Source organism: Amblyomma mixtum, chromosome 8 (assembly GCF_055824585.1).
Source record: "Amblyomma mixtum isolate Tamu chromosome 8, ASM5582458v1, whole genome shotgun sequence".
Classification (NCBI taxonomy): domain Eukaryota; kingdom Metazoa; phylum Arthropoda; class Arachnida; order Ixodida; family Ixodidae; genus Amblyomma; species Amblyomma mixtum.
The window spans coordinates 3,148,616-3,164,851 of NC_143019.1; the positions used below are offsets into that span (position 1 = coordinate 3,148,616).

At 49.8% G+C, this 16,236-nt stretch overlaps 1 long non-coding RNA gene across 1 annotated transcript; it reads left to right on the forward strand.

Annotated features, from left to right (window-relative positions):
- Positions 1–13,382: 13,382 nt before the first annotated feature.
- LOC149331165 (uncharacterized) lies at positions 13,383–15,045 on the forward strand. The gene is made up of 2 exons (XR_016284829.1): positions 13,383–13,686; positions 14,905–15,045. It is a non-coding gene; the product is annotated as an uncharacterized LOC149331165 (long non-coding RNA).
- The last annotated feature ends 1,191 nt before the right edge of the window (positions 15,046–16,236 follow it).

Consider the following 16,236-nt stretch of genomic DNA (forward strand, 5'->3'; position numbering starts at 1 on the left):
AGTGAACCGCAAATTACTTAGGTATTCTCCGTTAACTGTTATCGCCAACGGTTCCTATTTCAGGCCCTGGAACACCTCCTGTAAACTGGCGGTGAATAGTATTGGCGAAATCATGTCTCCCTGCATGACACCTTTCCTTATTGGAATTGTATTGCTGGCTTTGTGGAGGACTATGTTAGCTGTGCAGTCGTTATAAATATCCTCCAATATTTTCACATAACACTCTTTCACAACGTGATTTCGCAATGCCTGCATGACAACGGAGGTTTCCACTGAGTCAAATGCTTTTTCGTAATCAATGTAAGCTATATATAGGGGCTGGTTATAATCTGCGCATTTCTATATTACCTTATTGATAGTGCGAATCTAGTGTGCTGTCGAGTAATACCCCTGCTACACGGGCATTTCGAATGCCTTCCAACCGAATGTCATCCGACTCGAATGGCAAACCAGCGCTGCTACACGAAGTTTTTCAACGGCATTCGGTTCAGATGACATTCGAGTCGACTGAGCAACGCGGAGACATTCCAGATTTTGGAATGCCTTCGAGCCCGAACCGACCAATAGCCGTCGCCGCTGCCGTCGCTTCGCCCCGCCCACAGCCGAGCGACTGCTTTCGGCTCTGTGGCTGTTCATTTCGATAACCGCTGCTCGCTTTTTTCTGCTGTTTGTTTAGGAAATAGCTCGTGCTCTGTCTGAGGGAATGCTTGAAGATAATATTACACCAACGAACATTAACCGCGTCAGCATGAAATTTCCACAGGAGTGCGCCGATGAGGACGACTGTAGTCATACTGTTGTTTACATTGCTGCGTACGAACAGCTAGAGCTCTTTTCATGACATAAAACGTAATCTGTGTTTTAGTTCTATTAAACAACCTGTTTTCTTTTTTACCAGTTGTACCCGTGCTTGTTTACGCAGTGCGACAATGTGTGGGAAGCGATGATGCGATCGCACGCTTGAGAAACACGACAGCCGGGTTGTTGACATCGAGCAGTACCGGCGCTTCTCGCTTCTTGTCCCGGCTTCCTCCGACGTGACCAGTACTTTATTTCAAACTACTTCATGCAGAAGTATGTTTGGCGACCATTCGCTTTAACTGGAACGGCCTAACTTGTTATCCACAAGCTAGCGACGGCGACGACTGCTGCTGGCCGTAAAGCCCGACTCGGCAGTCTGGGTCACATCGGCGTTTGCCGTTCATCGTATACGTGCCCTGCGATGTAAGCAATAGTTGATTTCAGGTCGCTGTTGCCAAAACTACACTCGGTGACCATTTGCATTCGCCAAAGCTTGTGATTCGCTCTTCACAACCACCGCAATCACAGATCCAACCCGGCGGACTCGCTAGGCCTAGTCGTAGCGGAAGGGAAGGGAGCCGTCGTCGACTGAAATTAATTTTTCAAGCGCTTATCGCTGGTGTGCGTTCAGGTGTGCACATGTGAAATGTAGCCGTTCGTATCGCTCACTTAGAAGCGCGAACATATTCACACGGCCGCCTCATCATCGTGCTTTCGCTTAGCCGCCGACAAGGCTGACCGTCCGCCGATCGGATTCGTCGGTGTCGTTGGCCTGACAAATCTGTCCCATTACAATGGTATTATAGTAAACTAGATATTTCACTATAATGGCATGCTGCTGTTGAGCGTGATATATAGTGTCGTTGTCGCACTAGTGTGACCGCCGCCGTCGTCGTCGCTGTACACTGAAAACGAGCTGAGGCTTTCGAATGCGTTTGGAAAGTGTCGTGTAGCACCGCGGGAGTCCGTCGAGTCCGAATGTCATTCCAGTTCTCGAATGTCATTCGACTCGAATGTCATTCGAACGTTGCCGTGTAGCACAGGTATAACCTTTACGAAAGCCTTCCTGATGATTTCGTTGGTTGAGGTCTAAGGTTGTCCTGACTCCATTAGCGATTACCTCAGCAAATACCTTTAGGCAACGGAAAGTAAGCTGATCGGTCTGTAATTCTTAAAGCCCTTGACGTCTCCTTTCTTACGAATTAAGATAATGCTAGCATTCTTCCAAGCTCCTGGCACGCTCGAGGTCACAAGGCATTGCGTATACAGGGTGGCTAGCTTTTCTAGCACAATCACCACTCCGTCCTTCAACAAATCGGTTGTTACCTGATCCTCACCAGCTGCTTTCCCCCCTTGCATTGCTCCTAAGGCTTTCTTTACTTCTTCCTTCTTTGCTGGCGGGATGTCAAATTGCTGTGCTCGACTGCCTTTCTCAGGAACGTTCTGGTTGCATTCGTTACTCTATAGAATTGTGAAGAACTCTTCGGCTAATTCAATTATCTTATCCATATTGCTGACGACATTGCCCTGTTTGTCTTTTAGCGCATACATCTGGTTTTTACCTAAGCCCAGTTTTCTCCTCACTGATTTTAGGCTACCTCCGTTCTTTAGAGCTTGTTCGATTTTCTCCATGTTAAACTTCCTTATGTCGGCTACTTTGCGCTTATTTATTAACTTTGATAGCTTCGCTAGATGTATTCAGTCTGCGGAGTTGGACGTCCTCATGCTTTGGCGTTTCTTAATCAGATCTTTAGTCTCCTGAGATAGCTTGCCGGTATCCTGTCGGACCATCCTAGCACCTACTTCTGCACCCCACTCCGTAACGATAACTGTGAGATTATCGTTCATTGTTTGAACACTACGGTCGGCTTCTTCAGTTAAAACGAAAAATCTGTTCTGCAGCTACATCCTGAAGACCTCTGCTTTCCCACTTAACACTAACTCGCTAATAGCCTATCGCTTCACTAGTTTTCTCCTTCCCCTTTTCAAATATAAGCTAATATGAGACCTTACCATTCTGTGGTAGCTACAACGGACCTTTCAGAGCACCTTCACATCCTGTACGCTGCCAGAGTGAGCGCCCAGTATGATGTTTATTTCATTTTTATTCCCACCATTGGGGATCTTCCACGTCCACTTCCTGTTTGCTTGTTTGGGGAAGAAGGTATTCATGATCCATAAATTATTTCTATCTGCGAACTCTACTAATAACTCGCCCCTGCTATTCCCAGGACCTCTGTCATAGTCACCTACCACCTAGTCTCCAGCCTGCTTCTTGCCTACCTTCTCATTGAAGCCGCCCTTCAGTGCAGTGTACTGTGATTTTACTTTGGTCATTGCCGATTCCATATCTTCATAGAAGCTTTCAACTACCTTGTCATCATGGCTTGATGCAGGCGCGTTGGCCTGCACCACCTTCAGCTTGTACCTCTTATTTAGTGTAATTACAATAGTTTTCACCCTGTAATTAATACTATAAATCTCCTCGATGTTGCCAGCTATATCCTGATTTCTGAGGAATCCGTACCTAGTTCTAGTCTGTCTGCTAATCCACGATAGCACAGCACATGCTCTTTAGTACTGTATACGCCTCATCTGTCCTCCTAACCTCACTAAGCCCTATGGCATCCCATTTAATACCCGCTAATTTTTCCAAGAGTACTGTTAAGCCAGCCTCACTGGATAAGGTTCTAGCATTAAACGCTGCTAGGTTCAGTTTCCAATGGAGGCCTGTTCGGAGCAAATGATTCTTAGCACCCTTAGCTGCGTCACAGGTCTGACCGCCGCCCCGGTCAGCTGCTCCGCAGCCGTTGGGGACTGATGGCGGAGGGTTAATTGGATTGTTCATAGAAGGTCTGCGTTTGTGTATCTATGCATCATTCTCATTTCTGTACGGTCATTTTTCTTTCATGTCGAACCGGTACCGTCACGCTCAGATTTTTGTACGTTGTCATGCTGGTGAAAGCGGATTTTCTTCTAGCATGAACATTAAGATCAAGTTAGGTTATTAGTAACGATGCTTCAAGACGAAGATGATTCGGCTGAGGTTGGTATGGACTGACGGTGACAGCTTGCGTTCACTGGTGAGAAGACTGTGCACCAAGGACCGAACCTTGTCTCCATTTGCTGAGAAAACTGTGGAGGGCTGAACACAAAAACGAAGACTCCTATGTTGCAGAAATTTAACTTTTTCATTGTGAAGTTCTTTTTGGAGTAATAAATTATTATAGGGGGATACAGCACGATGGGCTTCTTGACACGTAAACGACCGCACAGCTGCGACGGAGGCCGAAAACCTCTCGGGTACCTGTAACCACTTCGGCTTTGCTGCTGAGAGCGGAGGTCAAAACCACACAATACACACAAAACAAATCCCATCCATATTCAAAACTAATAAACATGTTTGTTGCTTGAATATCAGAAATACGTTTGTATGTCTAGATTAGAAACCGTCTTTTTTCATTTTTTAAGCTAAGTCGTGACACAGGTGGTAGCAGCTGCTCCACAATACTGAAAAGCTAGCGTTGGGTAAAGCTTTCCACACTATTGGTCACAAAAAGACTATAAAAAGAAAGTTTTGCAAGAACCTGCAGCTTATCTTAAAATACCAAACCACACAAAAACACGCACTATACTGTCCAGACTTATGGTTTCACTTGCTTAGACATCGAAAAAGTTCATCCTGAGCCCTAAACTTTTTCTTCTCGAGAACATTGCACCTACACAACGAGGGGGAGAAGGAAATGAAGGAGGTGCTTGGAGGTTATGCTTGATGAGGTCAAAAGCGAAGACCAGACACAGAAATAATTTTCTATCCTACATTAGGGAAGGTTGAGAGGGTAGAAAAGTGAAAGAGAAAAAAGAGTAGCAAGAACAGGAAGTCATTATGCGATGTCAGTGAGCATTCGAAAAAGTTACAGCCTATCTTGCAGGTGTGGTGGTTTCAAGCAGCAAATTAATACGTGGGTGGTCTTCACAGCCGACTGCCGCTGCGGCCAGTGGTCGAGAATATTTATCTCCGTCAGCGGGCGTGGATGTAGACGTTCCAGTGTTCGGCATTTAGTCTCCCTTTCGGTACTTTATGCATGGTATTCGCAAAGAATGTGGACGATCGTCTCGTCTAACCCGCAGATGGAACATGCAGTGTCATTAACCATACCGATTAGAAAGAAACTAGACCACTGCTGAAGGCTTTGCTGATTAATGTCTTGAACTGCGACATGATGAGATGCTAGTTCTACATTCGTCGAAGAAGTCAGGTGAGATGTCCTATGATTTCTGTATTCACTGCGATAATGGGGTTCACTCAGCTGTCGTTGTAGACGTGCAGCCGGTTTTCGTGGTGCTCATGGAAATATTCAAGAGTGACTTGTTTTAGATTTTTGAGCGAAAAACCCACCTACATTATGATACCGGGTATCGAAAGGAGCACATGGGGCAGACGCAGGCTCCATAACGGATAGGACGGTTTAGAGGCGGGTGTAAACTAGGACGGCAGAATGGCGCGATGTGCATCAGTGGTGCTTGCAAACGATGTACGCGGCTTGGTAGTAGTAAGACTGGCAAGATGGCGGAAGGGAACCCGGGAGAGGTGTCGGAAATGTTCCCTCAGGACGTCAGTTTTTAGGTAGGAAGAATTTCATTTTCCTGTGTGATCAGTACAGCTGCAGCCATAGAGGCACATTTCGGCAATCCTTGGCATGTCCGTATAGCTTGAGTGTGAGCGCTTTGTAATTTCTAACATTTGGTTTTCTAATGTTTGCAAGTGCCGGGAGGACTCATAGATGGAATGCTATAAGTAATGCTTTGTAGAGCTGGATCATTCACCCAACTGAAGCTCCCGACTGCTTTCCTCCAAGGAAGGCATCGACGTGAGCTGTCGCTGTCAATCCCTTTTTCATGCATGAAATATGAAGGGTCGACGATAGATTTTTGTTAATGATTATTCCAAGAAACGATTACTCCTTTCGTAGGGTACTGCTGTGCCATTTATACATACGGTGTAATGGCACACATTCTTGGGTGTAAACACAACAAGCGACATTTTCAGTTAAAATCTGCGGGCCTTGGAGTTAAAGGTATTACGTAAGAATACTTGCTGTCTTTTGAAGCCTAACTATAACGTGTGGGAACGTAACTGCTGATGCCCACACACGATGCCGTCCGCATAGATTGAGAGTTGCACCGGCTGTGGTCGCGAATCGACAAGCTCGACAAGTGCAAGATTAAAGAGCGCAGGGCTTAAAGAGGTTGTGAAAAGAAAATGAAGCTGCCCGGTTTTAATTTTTACTGCTTCCATAAACATTAGACATGCTGATTCCGAAATATTTCGACTCAATATTGATTCTGCATTTAATAAAGCCCGCTCGAAATCGCTGCCTTTTTGTGCTCATGAAACGACCATGCGCCGCCGTCGGCTGGCACACGCACTACTCCACTACGTCATTTTAAGATCTTCAGAAACGTACAGATATCTTCAACTTTCGTTTGCCCTAAAATAATAGCTTTATGAGAAATTCAGAAAGTGAAACAAGGTTTTCCAATTATTTGCACGCGTAATTGCATTCTGTTAAACTGCAGCGCGTGGTCATACATCAATCACTGACCTGGGACCAGTTTCGGTTGCGGTTCTGCTTCTCCATCCTCCTTGGCTTCAGTATCAGCGGCTCGACATAGCCTTGCTTACGTGAACCTATCTAGGTGGTGTTCCTTGACAGCGGTGGTTTGAGTCAGAGAATCGAGCTGAGCAAGGCCAGCCCATCTCGACGACTCTGTTTACATGAACTCGATACGAACGAGTCAGCTATCGCGGCGCGCATCGGCTCCGCGCTTCTGTTCATTGCTGCAGAAAAATATATTCCAGAAGCATGAAGAGGGTTAGGCATAATTTGCAGATGGGGCTGCGAGTCAACCCACCCCTTGCGATAGAGATGAAGACTCGAGTCCACGACCGGGTTCGGAGGTTCACGGTCGGGGCTCCCGCAGGCAGAGGTGTCGCGGGCTCTCGGCATGACTGCTACTTGCCGGGCGCGCGACGTGCCGTTGCGAGCGGCGTAACAACGACTAACAGCAGCTCGCCGCCTGCGCCCAACCGATGTCAATGACAGGCCGCACGCGGCGCGTCGCACTGACAAGGGGCAGAATGCGAGCGCGCAGAACGCCAGCGTCATAATGACGTGGGGGCGCGTTTCTCGGGGCCGGCCCCTGGATGCCGGCCGCCGGCGTCAGAAAAACACGCTAGTATTATTTGTTCACGCTCATAACAAGCACTGGAATAGATGAATGGCAAAAATGAATCATTTTTTAGGATCGTTGGCTGATTCCGAGTTGCTGGCAGTATTTAATTCGGCGATACAAGCAAATTTCATCCCATGACCGCTTTATTTACTGCCTGGTCACCGCTCGCATAGCTGGCATTTGCAATCTCCGCTGGCGTCGCGGAAATCGAGCATATCTTTTTTTTAAACGTCTTTATTTCTGCATTTAGTAGGCCGATACCTTGCGGCAGAACTAAGGTGCTTCATGGAGGTTGGGGTGGGGGAGTGGTTAAGGGTGGGGGTGAGGATGGGGGTGGGGGTGAAGGTCGGAGTGCGGGTGGGGGACCGGTGTCCGCTTCGTCCTCGAGGTAGTGTCGTCCCGAGGTCGGCTCCGCGAAGTGATGGCCTGGCCCTTCATCTTCCTTGAAGCAGAACAGAAAAGTTCGCCAGAGCCGGAGTGCGTCTGATGGCCCGATGTGCGATGGCGGATCGACCCATTCCTGCAGGGTTCCAGGTCGAAGCCCGCCCAGGGACTTGAGTGCTCTCTCCCGTACTGCGTCAAAGGTAGGGAAGCTCCACAGGAGATGTTCGGCCGTGCCTCTGGCAGGGCACGTCGGGCACTGAGGAGTCGGGTATGAGCGCGGGTTTATGAGGTGCAACTTTGCTGGTGATAGAAGCTGGCCGGTCTGGGCTCGGCGAAGGAGCACTGCCTCCACTCTCCGGAGTGCGCTATGTGGACGGCGATATAGTTGCTAAGGGTTGGCCGAGTGCTGGAGTATGCTGCGACGATAGCGTTGTGCGCGATGCCATGTCTCCGCCCTATCCATATGGGGCGACGACGGGTTCGCAACGTCATCAGGGTGCCAAGAAGCGGAAACGAATGTGGATCCAGGCAAAGGTGCGGTTAGAGCTGCTGCGCGCGCTGCCTGGTGTGCCTTTTCGTTTCCAGTGATTCCTTCGTGTGCAGGAATCCATTTGATAATGACAGTGTAGCCCTCCTCTCGCAGGTGACGGGCTTCTGTTCGAATAGTGTTGAGAACGGCATAGTCAGCTCCCCCTGCGCGGCAGGCGCTGTGCGCTGCTTGTGAATCTGTGTAAACATGGTAGGTGCAAGGAGCCGGATCTTGTCTTTCTACTATTCGAGTAATGGCAAGTCGTATGGCAATGAGTTCGAGATTAGTGACGGTGTGTTCCTCGGAAAGCCGTTGAACTACAGAGGTATCTGACACAGAATCGTGACAAGCTATAGCGGCGCAATGTTGAAACTGAGCGGCGTCTGTGTACAGTTGAATGGCTCCTTCCTGGGCTAACTTGTATGATGTATTCTCGTGCCGTTTGGCGGCAGCTTTGCGCCTTTGAGGATTAGCCGAACTCATATTCTTTGGTAATGGCATACCATCTACTAAGTCGATCAGTTCCCATGGCGGGGCAGCGGACGAAAGTGGCGCTAAGTTGTCAACGTTGTAGCCTAATGCCCGCAGGATCTGTCGGCCAGCCGCCGTTGTGGAGAGGCGGACTCGCTGGGCTAGCGATTGCTGCTCTGCCAGATCCTGTAGGGCATTGATTTTGCTGCATGAGTGTAGGTTCACAACTGGGCAGCACTGTGGCAGACCAGTAACCAGGCGCATCGCCTTGCGATTGATTCGCTCAAGCTGAAGGCGTTGGGTTGCGTTAAGCCGCATGTACGAATATGCGTACAGGATTTTTGATGTTATGAGTGCCAGGGTAATCTGACGGAGCCCCACCTCCTTGATTCCCCATCCACGCGCAGAGACGCAGCGCATAAGGTGTAAAGCCTGATGACAGCTATGCATCGTGTTATGAAGCCAGCTTTTGGCTCCTCCATCCTCGTCAATAAGCATGCCGAGTATACGGATTGTTTGTTTCCGGCAGATAACTGAGTGCCCTAAATGAAGAGAGATAAGTTTGCGTTCGGCCTCGGCTCGTGCCCGCGAACCATTTAAGACAACCACATACTCGGTTTTTTCGGGAGAGGTTTCCATTCCACACTTCTTGATGTATTCATGGACGGCATTAAGGCCTGTTTGTAGGGTTAGTTCTTGCTCTGCAGGGGACCCTGAATTAGTCCAGAACGCTATATCGTCCGCATACACGGCAAAATTAAGACCGGGTATTGACGACAGCATTGGCGGGAGACCTGACATAGCAATGTTAAAAAGAGCCGGTGATATGACAGCGCCTTGGGGGACACCTGTTTGGTTATGTTGCCATTCACCCTGAGTATCTCCAACCATTACTGAGAAAGTTCTTTCTGCAAGAAAGGCTTTCACGAAGCGGTAGATGTTGCCGCCTATCCCCACTTCCTGTAGCCGGCGAAGTATGGTCGAGTGGAGCACGGAATCAAACGCCTTTTTGACGTCTACCCCAACAACCACTCGGAGCTGTGCGCTGCTAGGGTATGCGAGATCGTCGTTATAAAGCCTTCTGAGAATGTCTTTGGCACAGAGCCCTCGACGAAAACCTACTTGCATAGGAGACAGGACGTTGTACTTGTCTAAGTACCATTCAAGTCTTCTTAGAGCCATACGTTCCATGACCTTACAAAGGTTGGACGTCAGCGATATTGGCCTGAGGTCTTGTAATGTTCGACTTGGCTTGCCAGGTTTTGGAATTGGTATTACCACTGACTTCTTCCAGGCAAGAGGAAGATCACCGTTGGCCCAGTACTTGTTCATCTCTTTTAATAGGGCAACTTTATGTGACTTGGGAAGGTTCAGAAGTGTTGAGTAGCGTATATCATCCGGCCCTGGGGCGCTATTGTGATTGGAGTCACACAGAGCTGCCTCCAGTTCGTCTAATGTGAAGGGAACGTCCTAATCGTTTGATGTACCTGATACGGGGTCCGCAGGCAAGGCATCTGCATTTTCAGGTTGGGGAAAAAATACCTTCCCTGCTTGTATAGCTAACTTCGCCGGGGAGATATTCAATTTCAAGGCCATGCATTGGGCAGGGGAAATTGGCTTCTTGCGCACAAGGATAGCTCGAAATATGTGCCAGGCCTTCGATAAGTTAGCTGCTCCATTGAGTGAGTGGCACAGCAGCTGCCAGTCTTGGAGAGCGAGCTGCAGAGTATACTTCTCAAATTCTTGACTGATGCGAGTGAGAGCACGCCTCCGATGGGGTGTCCGGCCTGATTGGCGATACGCCTTGAGAGCCCGAAGCCTACGATTCCACAGATTCAAAAGGTGGGAGTCCGGCTTTGGGGCATCAAACTTGACTGAAAGCTTCGTTGTAGCTTTCTTCTTGGCATCACTGATCTGAGTAATAAGCTCGTCTAACCCTGTGGGAACGTTCACCGTACCGAGCATTCTACGAAAATCGTCCCATGAGACGTGCTCCTCTATTCGACGGCGTTGTTGCCGCTGTAATGACTTTCGCCCTCGAGGAGCCCATGAGACCACCACGGGATAATGATCACTGCCCATGACATCATCAGCCCTCGACCATAGGATCTGCCTGGGATGAGACACTAGTGTCAAGTCTGGGGAAGTGTCTTGTTGACCTTTGTGCTGGCCAAGGCGAGTAGGTAGCGCGAGGTCGTTAGCTATGGTCAGTTTCGCTCTGACAATTTGCTGCCAAAGGTGCCTTCCCCTAGCATCTGAGTGATGATATCCCCAGCTGCTGTGCATGGCGTTAAAATCACCCCCAACTACAACGCGATCCTAGGGATATATCCTTAAGAAGTGTTCTACAAAAGACATATCTACTCGATATGTCGTAGTAGCGAATGATCGCGCATAGATTGAAAAAACTAAGGCTTGTTGGTCGCCATCTAAGCTAAGGCGTACTCCCGCTACCTCCTGCGTCTGCGTGCACCACGCGGAAGTATCTAGTTCAGTGTGGGCCATGCACGACAGAACAAGAACGCATGCCTGCCCATTGGCCATTGGAGGCGCAGATCGCGATCCTGGCCCGGGACGCCGGTGCTATATGGAAGGGGTGCAGTAAGGTTTGTACCCTATAAGATTGGGCTTATTAATGCCAGTCTCCTGAAGCAGGACAGCTAGAGGAGGCGTTGGCGTGATGGACAGTCTCCTCTGAAGTTCCGCTTGTTTGCGACGGATTCCCCGGCCGTTCCATTGCAAGAACCATATAGGAGAGTCCGAAGCAAAAATGTCATGTGGTTTCGCGCTAATTCCTGCCATTATTAAAGTGAAAGGTACGCGGAAGTGAAGATGATGTGTGCCCAATTTCGGGCTTTTGATTCGGAGAAACCTGTGACATTCCCAAGAGTGGGAGCATACGCTTGATCACCTCGGCAGTGACCAGTTCGATAATGCGCGTGAGCTGGTTTTCATCTAAGTGTAGCGTACGCGAACTATCTTTTGCAAGATTCGTTTGCGCGCTGCGTTGCGTATCACGGAGTGTTTCAGCGTAAACCGGATGAATGCGCGCTTGCTTTGGTGCCGCCGCGGTATGCTCTGGCGCTGGTCCTGTCGTGTTTGTCTCTTTTGTCCACGTCTTTTGCGCCATTTTCCTGTTGAATCATGAACCAACTAGCCCAAACTAGAGTTCTTCTTGAGTATGCTCAAAAACTGCGGTTAGAGATGAGGTGGCATTCCTTTGACTATTGCTCTCAGATTGTGTGGAGGGCTTGTGCGCGCCTTGCCGTTTAGTTTTATGTTCGCTGTCTCGTGTCTTCTGCACCGGCTGACTTTGTAGTGGAGGGAAGTCCTGATTAACAAGCACCATTGACTCCGAGGCTGATTGCTGTGTACTGACAGGGCTCTTGTGCGCCGTCGTCGACACCGTTTGGTTACCACGTAGAATCTCGGCTTGTAGTTTGCGTTCTTTTCGTCGCGATACTCGGATACGACGGAAAATGCCATTCCTCAAGGTTTTTGTGGCCTGCCGCCGAGCAGGGCACTGTGGGTCCGTGGCTACATGGGGACCTCTGCAAATGCGGCATAGTGGTTCCGTCGGACAAACCTCGAGGTTTCCATGTGCAAGGCGACCGCAGTACGAGCATCGACGTTGGTCGACTAATGGACACGAAATTGCCCTGTGTCCGATTTTGTGACAGGTCTCACATATGATAGACTTCGGGTGATAAGGCGTCACCGGAAGTAGTATGCTGTACAGATGAATTTTTCGGGGAAGTCTGGAGCCCTCAAACGTGATTAGAGCTGCTCCGTTCTTGCCCATAGGCCTGGCGTTTATTATCCTGCACGAGTAGCACGTGAGGTTTGCCATGAGCTGTTCGCTTGTTAACCCGTTGGCATGATAAATGACCCCGCGGATCTGGCCGGGGCGTATGGTTTCATAAGCTTGGATAGGTGTCTCCTTTCCAGAAATTAGGAGAGACTGCAGTCCAATCAGATGGTCTCTGGCATGCATATGCGATATGTCAACAGCAAACTGATTGCTTCGTTCAAGAGACCGTAATTGAAAGCCAGAGTGAAAATGAATTTTTCGAAGCTCATTAGCAACAGCTTCGTGCAGCCAGTGTGCGGGGAGTGTCCCTAGTTGTCCAGGTGAAGTTAGCTTAATTATCACAGTGTATTTAACACTGATTGGATCGGCGGCTGAGGCCTTGTTCTTTCGCCTAACAGGCTGCCATTCATCTTCTTAAGTATGTTCATTATCAGCCAAGTGATCGATTAGGCCCATTGGGGTGACTATGGACGCTGAGGCACAGCCTAGCGATCGATAATGCGCATCCGTGAAGCGAGCATTTATAGCTATCTGCGAGTGGGCATGTTTTACGCCGTGTCGTTTGTTCTCAAAGCGAGTGCTTTCTTGAGCCATCCCCGAGGTGCCTGACCCTATCCTAGATTGCTTGGCAAATTTCGAAAACGGAAAAGTGCAAGATCCTACCTCGGTAGGGGCGCTTCCCGGCTTGTGTTCCGTGGAAAGAACAGAGAATGGGTTGGAGACAGGTATCGTCGCAACCACTTGAATGGCTTCGTCATCCGCCATGCTTTCGTCGGCGCCGAGCACGGCGTCAGGTTGGGCCGCGTTATCTGTGCCGCTGCAAAGCGATGTTACCGCGGCGTCTTGGCGAGGCTGCTGCGAAGCCATGTTGGCGGCTTCGGCGGTAGGCGTATGCGATGCATCCGGATGGTTTCCTGGGGTAGTCGTTGACGCGGAAGCGTTGAAACCGTCGTCCACAGGTGGCGAGGAACACGATGGGGGTGGCCCATTCATTTTTGGGAGCCTAGACCAAAAACGTCCGGGCCAAAAAGCTTCAAAAAGTCGGAGCGATGCGAACGTGCGTCTGTTCGAGACGGCTGCTTGCAGCGCCACCCGAGCATATCTTTATTTTATTATGGGACCGGTTCGCAGTTAAAGCATAGAGAAAGATATTGGTAAAGAGCGGACACTCGGCGAAATCTGGCCCCAGGAAATGACGCGAAATCCTCCTCCTCCACTAGATAATCTTCCAACTCCAGGATGGCGCCACCAGTCTCTAAACGCGCGCGCGCGCGCGGGCGGGTAGCCGGCGCGGCGGCTCAGACCCATCCGAGTGGCAGACAACGGAGCGTCGTGGGGGCTGTTTTGTGCGCGTGAAAGCGTGCGGCGTATTTGTTCGTGCGGGCAGACCGCAATTTTTTTCGTCTCTCTTGCCCTTCGACGCAGAACTCCTCCTGTTTATGACGGCGGCAAGGTGAGAAATGTTTATTTGTGGAAGTACGCTGTATTGCATGCAATTTAGGCGGCCGCGCCGGCCGCCGTTGCCTGTCTGCAGTTCGTGAAGCGGCGCGCTCGCTCTGTGGCCAGCCGGCTGTTGTTCACGGCATTCTTGCAGTTTGTGACAACGTCAAGGAAGGAATGTTTTGTTTTTGCAAAAGTACGCTACATTTCAAGCACTTTATGCAAAATTACGCTGCATTTCGAGCACTCTAGCTTAGTACGCCGGCGCAGTTGTGAAGGGCGCGCGCACGCTGTGTCATGCTACGCCGTGGCGGGAGCGGCGGGAGGAATGATGCTGCATGATGCAGCCTCGCCGGTCGGTGCGTAGAAACAAAAAAAAACCTGCCCACGGCCTGTGGCCCGACGCGCTGTGCCTAGCGGTTAGTTTTGCTTGGTTTCGCGCTTTCTCGGGATGTCACGTTTTTGTATGGCCCCCGACAATATGTAACTTCTTATGGGTGACATTTGTCGGTGTAAGGTTAAAATGTACTTTTTTGAAAGTGGGCGAACGGCGAAGACGACCGTTCCCGCGCAGCAAGTACGGGACCGTAGTTTTCAAGACTGGTGGAAAAAAAAGATGACGCACGAAAAGCTCAAAAACCTTACTCTTGTAGTATTGTACGTATGTATGTATGTAGTACGTGTGAAAGAGTCCGTTATCTGCGCTCGTGGAAACGCACATTTCGCCCGTGCATTGACAACACAGGGATGCGCTTTTGAAAACCGGCAAAAAAAGGCAACGCGTCGGGCTTTCTAAGCTCTTAAGAGCTTGAAAACCAAGAACTGTTGCGCCGATAGTTTAATTTTTCTATGCTTCTTAAAACATACGTTGCACCCGTGTATTTCTCAGTGCTCCTAACACATTGTGTACTTCTGGTTCGTAGTCCGTGTTGTGGCCGTCTTTGTACGAAATATTCTCGAACAAACCGCGTACTCTGCTGTCCACCTAGGTTTTAGAAGGTAGACAATAACGTCGGGGAATGTAGAAATGCTTGCAAAAAGCTGATTGGTATCTGCCGTGTAGTACGGTATGTGTATTGTACTTTGCGCAACGACGTTCAGCACGCGAGTTTCGCAAAAACATGTTTACTCCGCTCGTAATTTCGTTCCCTCGCCGCTTTCGCACCTTTTCACTGTTTACAGAGTTACAATATAAGGTGACTGAGAATGACCATACTTGCGAATTTTTCAGGTGATGCCACCCGTCGGCAACACCTGCTGTGTGCCGTGGTGCCGCAACAGGATCACCTTGAGCAGGAGGCCAGGAACCATCTTCCGCATCCCACGGCTTTGTTTATGTTGCACAAAATAAATGTTCTCATTTCACTCAAAACCTGGTGTCTTTTGTGGAGTGCTAATATTTGGCAAAGGCTGTGATGCAGCTGCGTTCATGGCTGGTCAAAAGCACTCGAAATCTATTTAATTATACGCTGCCAACGGCGCAGCGGGGCGCGGCGTATGCTAACATTCAAACCGCGCGCCCCTGAAACCGGAACCAGAAGTCGTCCCAGGCAGCGAGGCGCAGCGCATGCAGCCATTCAAACTGCGCGCGTTGAAACCGAAACCGGATGTTATGAGACTCCGCCCGCTTGGTGCGCTGCAGTCAAATGGGCCGCTGGGCCCTATGGGAGTGTCCGCTCTTTACCAATATCTTTCTCTATGGTTAAAGGGGTGACTTGTTACGAAGCTCCCTCAGCTGCGGTATCGATAGTATCGATGCAAAACCAGGTAGGCTTAGCGACGACCAGGGCCGCCGGCAAGCCTCGCAGTTCATCGCCCGGCGCGTCCGCAGACGGCGTCGTTGCCGATAGCTCGGCATGCTGCCACTGCTCGAATATAACAGGCAGCCTTTCTGATAGCATGGCTGTTTTGTCTTTTCTGGTGCGAATGTGAAATACAGCGAGTCTGCAGGCCGGCCGGCAAACCTGGATCCAGTCCGCTGGCGTCATAAAAATGAGCTAAAGATTTTTCTTCACGTAAATAATAAACTGTGGGAGCAAGAAGTGTGGAAAATAGATAATTTTTGAGGATCGTTGAACAATGCCGAGTTGCTGGTAGAAGCAGCAACTGTAATACGAGCAAATTTCTTGCCACAACCGCCGCTCAGCTGCCGCTGCCCGGCCGTTGCGGTCCGGCTTGCGCGCCTGGCCGAGCGCACCGCAACAATGACCATATTTTTTGTTGTGAGACGATGCTGTTGACAGTATAGCGATGCCAAAAGCAGTCATTTTATTATAACCCAGGCTACTTCCGAAGCGCTGTCGCGGCTTCGATGCGAAACAGGCCTAGCGACGACCAGGGCAGCCAGAGAGCAGTGCAGTTCGTCGCCCGGCGCGCCCGCGTCCAGCGCCGTTGCCGAAAGCGCGCTACGTGGGCAGGCATGCTTTGTCGCCGCCCAAGTACAGCCGGCAGTCGTTCTGATAACATCACTATTTTGTCTTTGCTGGTGCGAACTTCAGTAGCCAAGCAGCGCGCAGGCGCTGGTGTGCGGTGGCAAAGTGTTACACCGGATGTGGGCCGGGAA